Below are 11,080 nucleotides of genomic sequence, written 5' to 3'. Positions count from 1 at the left end.
GAATCAAATAAATTCATATCTACCCAAGAAATTCACAAGGACCAATCAAATAAATAAATAAACTCACTTCAAAATCCGTAAATTAAACTGAAAATAAATGTAATCAATAAGAATAAGAAAAAGTGAAGAATGTAATGAGGGAAGTCCATGATTATTGCATTAAGATGACAAAACTATAATTATTGTGATTACAACAAGGCAGAATTGGAGAGTTTTAATATAGAAAGAAACCAACCATAATAATAAAAACTGAGGGCTGATTGAGTGAAGAAGAGATTTACAAACAACAAAGGGATACAACAGACAAAACCACCTAAGGGAATGGGAATTGGGAAATCCCTTTTGAGAAGGGATAAATTTATGATGAATCAAACTAAAACCCACCTCCCTCCATTTTTATGTGCTCTTCTTGGATTTTCACAGACACATGATATAAATTACAGTCCCTTCCACAAAATCAAAAGAAAGAAGAAAGAAGAAAAAAAAACATGTATAGAAGAAGAAGAAGAAGAAGAAGAAAGAATCAATGACAAAGTTTGCAGAGAGAACAAATATTTGATGATGTGTGATATGCAAATTCCTCCATATCTACAAATCCAGGACAAGTAGCCTTTTGCAGCAACTCATCTTTCACAATCTCGGGCGGAGCGTTACCGTGTTCTATTCAGATGCATGTTCGAGACCAGTTAGTAGTCCCCATGACGCTCAACCCAGAAAACAAACTCTCTCCTACCCGTAACACTTCGTGCCGTGTATATTTCTGCATCTTAGTCGTCACAGTTTAACCCGCAAACTTCCAATACAATGCCACCTTGTCGAGGAACGGGTTGATTCGGACCCATAGAAGCGATAGGATGGATGATAGAAGAATGGACCACACAATGATAATGGTTGGTACCTTGTCTTGCTTCCCCATCAAACCCTTGAGGAATGGGTACAGATGGACAATCACCCAGAATGCAAAGAATAGCTTACCGATGAGCGGGCCCCATGAGTCGTAACCGTTGTTGATGGCATCTGAAATCCCGACGACTACTCCGATGATGTTTATGATCAATAAGGTCAATGGAGGGACCAACAACGACGTCCACTTGAAGAGGTAAAGCTCAGCGAAATCTCCTTCGTCTCCTCCTTTGGACGTGACAGTGAAGTTTGTGTTAACACCAGCCAAAACCTTTAGCAGACCCTGGAAAAGTGCAAAAAGGTGGGACGAGGCACCCCCAATAACCCAGAACTGTTCGTTTCTCCACCAATCGTGGATCCCGACTCCTCCCCACTGCATTTCGAGGATACCGGTCGCTGCTATAGAGATGAAAAGGGCCATGAAAATTATACTGGCATAGTTGCTTAGCTGCACATCAAACAAAGAACATGTCTCACTCAGCTGAACAAACCTGACAAATGGAAAAAATGCGAATGCATTCAGAAGTCGGTATTGTAGTTACCTCAGGGACGATAAACTGCCCTGTGAGCAGGCAGACAGCCGGAAGGGTACAATAAGCGATCAATGGAATCGACGTCAATGGATAAACAACGGAGTTTATGTACGAGAAACGCTCGAGCCACTTCAGACCAGACCACATCCGTATCCGTACCATATCGGACAGTGCCTGCTCAACAGAATTTCAACAGATCCAAGAGCCCACCGAAGAACTTGGTGTAGACGATCGGACAAGTTAATAGGAGCGGAACCCTTGAATGCTGGCCTTTTAGGAATGCAATAACTGATCTCCAGCCGTGGCAATGCATCTTGAAACCTGTTAAAATATCCTCTGTAAACAGACCCATATATCCACCCTACCTGCAAATAGTACAGGAAATAAAAATATTAAAGGAGTGCACACAAATCGACATTTCTGAACTTCGGGAGAGCTTCCTTCATACCTCTTTACCCCACTCGGATTTATCTTCGTAACCGCAACTGATTACATGGATGGCTTCTTTCAATAGCGAAGCAGAAGTCCCTCCTCGGGCACACCGCCATCTTCCATAAGTGTGGAAGCAATGAATGATGGAGATTGCCCAAACTTCTTCTCAAACTTAACTTGGGGCATCAGAGATGATTTTTCATTATCTATTCCTGCATTGGATCACAAGATTTTCACCTCATTAAACCAAAAATTCTGAAATTTAAAAGTATGCAAATTTGGTCCATTGGTATTTTCAGACCATGTCCGTTCCATACCTTCGATTCCTTCCTCAATGTTTTCGAGGGCGTGAATCTGCTTCGACGTATCTTTGGTCTTTAACTTCTTTTTGTCACTGGTCTTCTTGTTTTAGTCTTCTTTCGAGTTCCGCAGCAACAGCAGCACCATTTTGGCAAACAATTGCAAGTCCTTCTTGGTGTTTTCTTCTTGGCAGGGGCATCATACCCATAAAGGGCCTGCCTCCTGAACACGCACCCAGTTCCGACGTAAATCGGCCCTTGAATACCATCTAATCCCTTCATGTTGATCTGAAATGGTTGTTCATAAGGTAAGAGAACTTAGCATTTCCTTGGCCCATTGCTGTGATGGGGGATAAAGAATTGTCTCATGAACATTTGAGTCTGAGGATATAGATATTATTTACTTACATCGAAGAATACGACATTGCGATTCGAGTATCGATCATGCCTATCAATCCCATCAAATCTTTGTGGAAACTGCACGTAGCATATTCTTTTTCCAGAAATCGGGTCCATCATGAAGCACATTGCTTCTCGAAGTGCCTTGCTGTTGTTGATGTAGTGATCACAATCCACGTTCAAAATGTAAGGAGCATTTGAGATGATTGCCGAGACACGCACCTTGAAGAATCAAATAGCATGTATATTAGTCATGGTGAATTGAATTGAATGTATATGTTAGAAGGGAAGAGGGAGGACGAGATGTACCAGAGCATTCATGGCTCCGGCTTTCTTGTGGTGATCAAATCCCGGCCTCTTCTCACGAGATACATACACAAGACGAGGTAATTCATTTCCTTCCAAGTCACGAACCCCATTTTGACCAAGGAATACCTGCAGAAGACAGTTAAAGAAACGGGTTGATAACATATAAAGGCATGGATTTATGATACGACTGACTGCATCAAGAAACATCCCCTCACCTGAATCATTCCAGGATGATCCCTGACGTTGTTCCCGGGCCACGGAGTTCCATCCTGCATTGTCCACCCATCTTCAGGAACTTTTTGAGCCATGGCAACGAGCCCATTGATTCGAACTTTAAATTCTTCATAGTCCCTCTGCATAAAGCCATGCCAAACTTTCAGGTCCAGAAATTATTTCAATACAATAATAGTTCATCATGCACTCATTTGTACAATTATATAACACACTACTTTTCTGAAAAGCAAAACAGGTACAATCTTCAAACCTTTATTGCACGACGTTCCCTGATGAAGGCCGGATCAACTTTCTTTCAAATAGTCAACCTTCTGGGCAAAATACCACTCTGGGGCCCGGGGTTCGATATTGAATTTCTTGCAGAAAGGAACCCACTTTCTTGCAAACTCAGAAGTTTCCGAAAGGGCTTCAAAAGTAAGCATGGCAGCACCGTCATCAGAAACATAGCATGAAACCTTATCTACCGGATAATCAACAGCAAGTATAGACAGGACGGTGTTTTGCTGTGATGAGAGGAGGCTCCTTCATTGGATCCACTGTACTGACGTAAATGTCAATGGAAGCCAACTCAGATGGCTTGCCATCTTTTTCATATCTGCAAACGTTAACAAAATGAAACTGAGATATGGAAGAAAAAGGGGAAGGGAGATGGAGGATGGAGTGAAAGGAGACATCAGAAGTACCGTAATGATAACCGGTCAAGGTAAGTTTCTCGAACAATTGGGCACCATTTCGGGAACTGATCCAATATCCATGATGCAGCAAACCATATCTCACAGATGACTGATGTTAACCACAATCCATATGCCTCATGGACAGGATGAAGGATACGATAGTGAAAAAAGAGGCAAGAATGACAATTCGAAGTACAATTATCATTCTGTATGGATTTATCTTGCTTGAGGAGATCGGCAGCTTTCTCGACAGTGGTTGCCTCCCTTCATCCATCCTACGAAAACAATAATAAACAACTGACATAAGCTAAAGAAGAATTTCGAAATCTCCGAACCAAAATATATGTATATATGACACTGAGCCTTTAAGTAGTAGCTATAGATCCTAATTCTAACACCTTAGCAAACCCAATCATCTATTAAGATATGCAAAAGTACACCAATAAATTTATAATCCATATCAAAAGATAAAGAAAAAAACTCTAATACTAATGAGAGTAGAATGGAAGGATCATCAAGAATAATCAACACATACCACTAGAAGTACCAACTTATACACAGCACATATAAGCATCTTAAAATAGAAGAGTATACAAAGAAGGAACATACATAGGCAAATCTGTATCATCAAGCTCGTCTTCTCCTTTTCCGCCTCCACCCTCATGCTTAATTACTTGAAGTCTTTCATTTTGTTTCTTCCGCCACTCCTCCATTCTTTCCTTCCACGCAACAGTTCCATATCCATACACGGCTAAGTCCTTTTTTGGATCCATTGGCCTTGGATTAGCTGCAACAACAACACTTCAAAATGTTAGTTACTACGGCAGAAAAAACATAAACATCATTGATCATCTAGATGGAACACTGATACATCCCAGAAGAGGATTAAAAAACACAAAATGCACAGGAATTCGGGGACCTTACCCGACATGGGAGAATCAGAGAACGGCACTGGGTGGACCTTTTTGCCACGGCTAATAAAAGGAGGAATGATTAGAGCATGCTTATCAGAGGAAATTCCAGCATCCTTCAGATCAACAGCACAATCAAAGATTAAGCAACTTTTGAGAGTCAAACCAAAATGGTAAAAGCAAACATTGAGAAGAAGATTCATTCATTCTTCACCTCTGGCCATAGGTAAGGAGAGGGATATCGGTCGGGACCGATGATGAATCGAGGTCGGAAGCCATATTTCCAGAGCCATTAGCATGAGAACCACGCCCTACGGCGAGGTGGGGATAGAGCATTGCCTCAGATACACTGTTGGGATCCTTGTTTGCAATGTCAAACTCATTCTCCAGATCGTCAGTATCATCTTCCTCTTCATCGCCTTCGACCCGAGGACTACCTGAAATTGATCAACACATTCTTAGTTAGCCAAAAGAATTATCAATGGACCTTAACACGCTAAGAATATTTATTGATTCATTGTTTCATTATACCTTTGAGACGTTTGTATCTGGTTTTGCACTGAGGGCAAGCCTGATTGCCCTCTCTTCTTTCATACTCATAGCAAGGTCTGCAAACTGGAAAGGCACATTCGTTACACGCAACAAATGGCTCTCCATCTACAGTGATTTCAAGCTCATCCCCACAGATCTGGCATATTTGCCCACTCAACTCTTTCACAGATGTCACCTGCAACTCAAAAATAACAAAAGGATTTTAGAAAAAGAATGTCAGAGAAAAAAAGTAAAGCTTTGTTTCTTTATTTCTTTCTTGCTTCCCACTAGGTTGGTTACTCATCAACTGTTAGCACAAATTCAGAATCAATAGAGAAAAACACTTAATGAATCGGATACATTGACTAACTAGCCCTGAAATCTAGAAAGTAGGGGGGGTAAGTAATGGCAAGATCTGGTTTAAGAAGATGGATTTCCCTAGAAACTAGGAACCAAATAAACAGAAAAAATCCCAACCAAAAACTGAAACTTTAGATGATAAAGTAACAAAGAGAGAAAAAGTGTTCATCACCAAGATCCAAACTGGGTTTAGGAAGAAGATGGGGGGTAACAAATTGCAGCTATGGGAAGAAAAATCAGGCTGGGATCCGGTTAGGGGTGTAACCAAGCAAAAGGGAGTGAAATTAGAAGAAATGGTATGAGGCAGAAGCTAAAATTGGGGTGGAAAATAGGATTTTCAAAGACAAAACAGTGCCATTTTGGAGCAAAAGAAGGAAAAAACTGAAATCATGACACTTACTCTTGCAACCTCATCGGCATTGATGAGAACAAACTCATTTCTGTTGTGAGAACCCCGCAATGAGTCGGCCTTTGGTGTCCATTAGACTAAGAAAAGCCACTAAAAATCAAAGAACTCAGAATCCAAAGAAACCAAGGCTCAGAGAAGCAGCCCTTCACTTCTCTCATCTCACTCAACTTCCTTCCTCTTCTCTCCTCTTCTCTCCTCTTCTCTCTCTCTCTAAGTCCCCCTTCTTCTACGTGCGTGGTTTCTCAGCCCACTTTCTCAAACACCCATTTCATCAAACACTACACCTACACTCCTTCAACGAATAAAAAAAACACACAGCTCTTTATGAGAGACGGAGAGAGAGACCAGAGGTGGGTTTAGATATAAAAGAAATCAGGGGGAATAAGAAAATGTTTCAATTCAAGAAAATAGAAAAATCCCCCAAAAGAAAAAAGAGGGAAAATTAAATTAAAAAAGAGTAAAGAAAATTGTATGTGTGTGTGCAATGAATGATTCTTTTCTTGTGAGACCCAGTTTCCTCCCAGCTGGACTCTGTGCATTACATGGTGGATTCTCGATCTGTGACCAACAAATTTAAAACAGAGAAAAAAGAAACAATTTACAGAGAGAAAAAAAGAGTTTACAGAGAGAATCTAAGTGGGTTTCTTAAAGGGAAAATTTTCAACGCGTAAAACACAAGAGACGAAATTGGGACACAGACAAAACACATAATTCTCGATCCATCCTATTCAATCCTAATTAATCAGTAATCGCTCGTATTAGTTGGGGGTTTTTGGTGGGTCCCGGAGAAATCCCGTCCCCCTCGCCGGAGCAGCAGCCGCGGCGGCGCGCCGCCGTAGTGGGTTTGGGTTTTATTCTGTTCCGGCGGAGCCAACAGTGCCCAGATTTTTACTTCCAATCCAGTGGGCAGAGACAGAGGACAGGTACGGAAAATGGGTTAAAAGGGAAAAAAGAGAGCGATGAAAAAATTTGTAGAGAGAGAGAAGAGAGAGAAAGAGTAGGGCAGGTGTCACGTGGAGCACGTGCGGTGGAGTGGCGAGTCTGCCGACGGTCGTGTGCGAAATCTCGCGAGATTTTCAAGAATCAACACGTACTACTGGCTGGCTCTGTGACCCCACTCTTTGCCACTTTCCATGATTTTACCGAAATGCCCTTCTTTTCTTTTCTTTTCTTTTCTTTTTTGTTTATTTTCTTTTTGTCGGTCGCCTCTCTTTCACTTTTCTCGCTCGAGGAAATAAATAAATGTGTGTTTTTTATTTATAAATAAATAAATAAATCTCTCTCTCTCTATCTGATTGATTAGCTCATTATTACATAATGTAATATTTAAAACAACCTAAGAAATTAAATTTTGTTTTACTTTTATCGAAATTTGTTTTCGGATTTTTTTAAGATAAAATATTAGGTGAGAATTCGAACTCGTTACTTTTTGTAATAGTTGAATTATACTCAGGTAGGTAGATTTAATATTTAAACTAAGTTTGAGTATTTATATGCATATAAATTAATTTGTGGGAATATTGATAAAAGACATGTATATATTAGGTTTTGTTGATATTATCTATAGCTTAAATATATATGTATTTTTTAATATAGTTGTAAAAATAAATAAAAATTCCGCATTTGTATAAATTTTGAAAGAAAAACGAATAGTTTCACAACTAAAATAAAAATATATGAATGTCTCAAAAAATATATATGTGTGTGAAAGTTTATAAAATAAAAGACGAATAAATGATCAAAATAAGATTTAAATCAAGAAAAGTACTTTTTTCTACGCAAAAAAAAAAAAAATTAACAAGTCTACATTCATTTTGTTGGGTACTTCTATTATATTTCTATATACTATGGGCTAAAATAGCTACTGTTTACCCAACACTTTTTTATAGTATTTGTTCTTATAATAAAAATAAATTAATAAACGGTTGGAGAAAAAAAAAACAATTAGATAATTAAGAATATATGAGATAACTCTAACCCACTTTTTCTACTTTAAAAATATATATATATATATATTATGTTATATGTGTGTGTGAGATAAATTTTTAGTTATAACTTCTTTTAGAAATTGAGAGAAAAATAAATTTAGAGTAAAGTTTAATACTCGAATAAATAAGATGGACAAATTTAGAAGATAGAAAAGAAAAAGGAAAATACTTCTTCAAATTCTTCCTTACCACAGTTAAAAGATTGGGATTTTTTTCTTGAAAAAAAATCTCTCTTTTTTTATTCTTCTTTCTTACTTGTCAAAAATGGGTTAATAGAAAATTGTTGCTGACTAGTTCGGAGGAAATTATTTTCCAAAAAAAAATTCGTTAAAAAAAGTTTTAGTATTAAAAATTGTAGATATAATGACACATAAATGTAGGATCATAGTCAATTCGAACATAGTTCAATGACAAAGTACTATCTTCTTATTCAAGATGCAAGGTTCGATCTCCTCCGATATTTGTTGATGTTATTTTTTTGTGGTGGCAATGATACCAATAATACTTGAAGGAGTAAAATAATAAAATTTAATTTGTAACTCTATCATAATTGAGATGAAAATTTTATGAACTAAATTAAATTTTAACAAATTAATAAATAAAATAATGAATTATATGACCTCTAAAAAAGAGTGCTTTGGAAGCAGAGTAAAAGCAATTCTGAGGGAGGGTTTGCAAAAGTCATATTTTTGGTCTTGGTTGCCCAATCCTATTGAATTTTCTGCCTTGGAATCTTGATATCAGATTTTTATTTTTATTTTTTAGTTTTGCAAAGGTTAAAAGAAATTAAAATCTGATATTTCCCAAAAAAAAAAAAAAAACTTACACACTTCTCTTCTAATAATTCGGATTTCCTTCCCCAAAAGCCAACTTAGAAATTTGGATTTTTTTTTTAAGTCTTGAATTTGAATATCTTGTTGAAGATTGTTTGATTTTATCCTTCCTTAAGTTACTTATTTTGAATTCTAAAATAAAATATTTTGTAAGAAGTTTAAATAAAAATTGTCAACATTTGAATAAATGAGGTAAAATATTAAATACATTATTTGACAATTTGAATTATAAAATCTGAGCTTAACTTGGAATGATGTCAGGAATTTGTTGTATATAGATTTTATAACCAAAAAAAAAAGGTATATTATTTAATATAAAAATGTACTTGGATTATAAATTTTCTAGATTTTTTTTTTTAATTGGGTGTGTTGTTAGATTAGTATTTTAACTTGAAAATTTCAACACTCTACTTAAAAATTACAAAACCACTTGACCATGACTTTTTTAACATGTTTTCTTATAACAATTTTTTTTTTGGGAAAAATAAAAAAAAAATTGTTCCACAAAATACAAAACTAAAAACATACAAGGGGGCTTATTTCATAAATTTTCTTTCCATTTTATATTTTCATAAACATGTTTATATTTTTGTTGTTTAGGAAAACTACAAAAGCAGGAAGTAGATTCTTGGAGATTTTCTAAATTCCAAATTATGGGAAAAAATTGGGGGTAAAAGTTCTTTTTTTGTTTTTTTTTTGTAAAAGTTTGTCTAAATCATTATAAATTTATAATTAAATCATTATGTTCTAAAACATTTTGGAGGTTCTTAATCATTAATAGCCCTAATATAATATCAATCATGGTGAATAGGAAGATATTAAAACTCGTTAGGTAGTGTACTATTTCTTGTTACTTGTTTATCGTTTTTAGTTTTTTCGAAACATAAGTATTTGGTAATTGTTTTTGTTTCTTGTTTTTCATTTTAAGAAATTAAACTTTGTAAACAATAAAATCAAGTTTTTTTTTCTAATTTCCTTTTCTAGTTTTATTGAAAGCATTATTTTACATTATTAACGTATAAAATACATAATAAATATTAAAAAACATAATATTTGATAAAAAAAAATTAATTTTCATATAAAATGTACTTTTTAATTTAAATTTTTAAAAAATCGAAACCATGTCAAACGTGTTTTCGATTGTTTTAATAAAAGAATAAACAGAAGAAACAATTACCCTACACAACTCTTTTTATTTATTGAAAAAAGAGGAAACACAAAATAAGAAATAGAAATGTTATTAAACGAGTCTTAAATTGTTTTTTTTTAATTTAACTATTATCGGAAAAAGGGATCTAACCATCCATCTTTGAGGGGATAGGTATGGTATCCACTTAATTTTTTTTTCATCCAAATTATCATTAAAAATTAGTTTAATGAAATTAAGATTTTTTTTTTTTTTCCTTGGGAGAGGATGTTTAACCAATAATGCAAGTGACTCTCTTTTCTTTGATGGCTGATTTGCTTTTGATGATTTCTCCTTTTCCCTTTTGCTTGTAAGAATAAGACAACCCTTATTTTACCCTTATTTTTTTCTTTTCAATAATTATTGCTTAAAGTCACTTTTTATTACACATAGACATGACTTTTCACCATGATAAACATATAATTAATTAGGGGAAACTTTTAATTAATAATTTTATTTTCATTACCTCTATCACCAATGGGAAAAGGATGGCATGCCACTTTAAATTAAATATGTAACTTATAATCATTGATACAATTAGGAATAGAATAAAAAAAATAGTTCTATTGAAGAAAATTGCATATTGATTTTTAAACTATTTATACCTCAACAAATGTTTCAATCTATTGCATCAATTTTTACTCTAGCTAAATATTGCAATTTTTACATTTGGTTTTCAATTTCACTAATTTTAACCAAAACAATATCAAAATATTAAAAAAAACTCCCTAATTTCAATGAAATTAAGTTTCGCACGAAATTAAGTTTGGTCTACAAATTGACTAGGCTAAAACTCATAATTCAACTAAAAAATATCTCTAATGCTTTTTTTCTTTGAAATTCTCTCGATTTTGTACCATGCATGTTTTTATAAGTCATTGGCACTCAGATTTTTTTTTTTTTTCTAATTCTTCAAATGAAAATTTATCAAAAAGTATAAATTTCTATCTTATTCAAAGATTGTAATATTTTTTAAAGTTTTAAATTAAAGATTGCAATATTTGTCCAAACTCGGTGCAATTTGATGATATTAAAAATTTTAGGATAAAAATTGATACACATTTAATAATATATATAAT

The 11,080-nt window shown here is 34.9% G+C and overlaps 1 pseudogene across 1 annotated transcript; it reads right to left on the bottom strand.

Moving 5' to 3' along the window:
* Positions 1–240: 240 nt before the first annotated feature.
* LOC148208259 (cellulose synthase A catalytic subunit 2 [UDP-forming]-like) lies at positions 241–6,082 on the bottom strand (annotated as a pseudogene). Its single transcript, XR_015789094.1, has 14 exons — positions 5,986–6,082; positions 5,226–5,421; positions 4,912–5,131; positions 4,708–4,814; positions 4,393–4,570; positions 3,793–4,058; positions 3,360–3,704; positions 3,091–3,228; positions 2,876–3,001; positions 2,576–2,788; positions 2,186–2,455; positions 1,885–2,080; positions 1,446–1,801; positions 241–1,351 (listed from the first exon to the last, which is right to left on the bottom strand). The product of XR_015789094.1 is annotated as a cellulose synthase A catalytic subunit 2 [UDP-forming]-like (transcript).
* Between the last annotated feature and the right edge of the window lie 4,998 nt (positions 6,083–11,080).

Source organism: Momordica charantia (assembly GCF_013281855.1).
Source record: "Momordica charantia cultivar OHB3-1 chromosome 11 unlocalized genomic scaffold, Mcharantia_2.0 BLBB01000011.1, whole genome shotgun sequence".
In the NCBI taxonomy this organism is placed as follows: Eukaryota; Viridiplantae; Streptophyta; class Magnoliopsida; order Cucurbitales; family Cucurbitaceae; genus Momordica; species Momordica charantia.
This window is presented reverse-complemented; position numbering and strand designations above follow the sequence as displayed.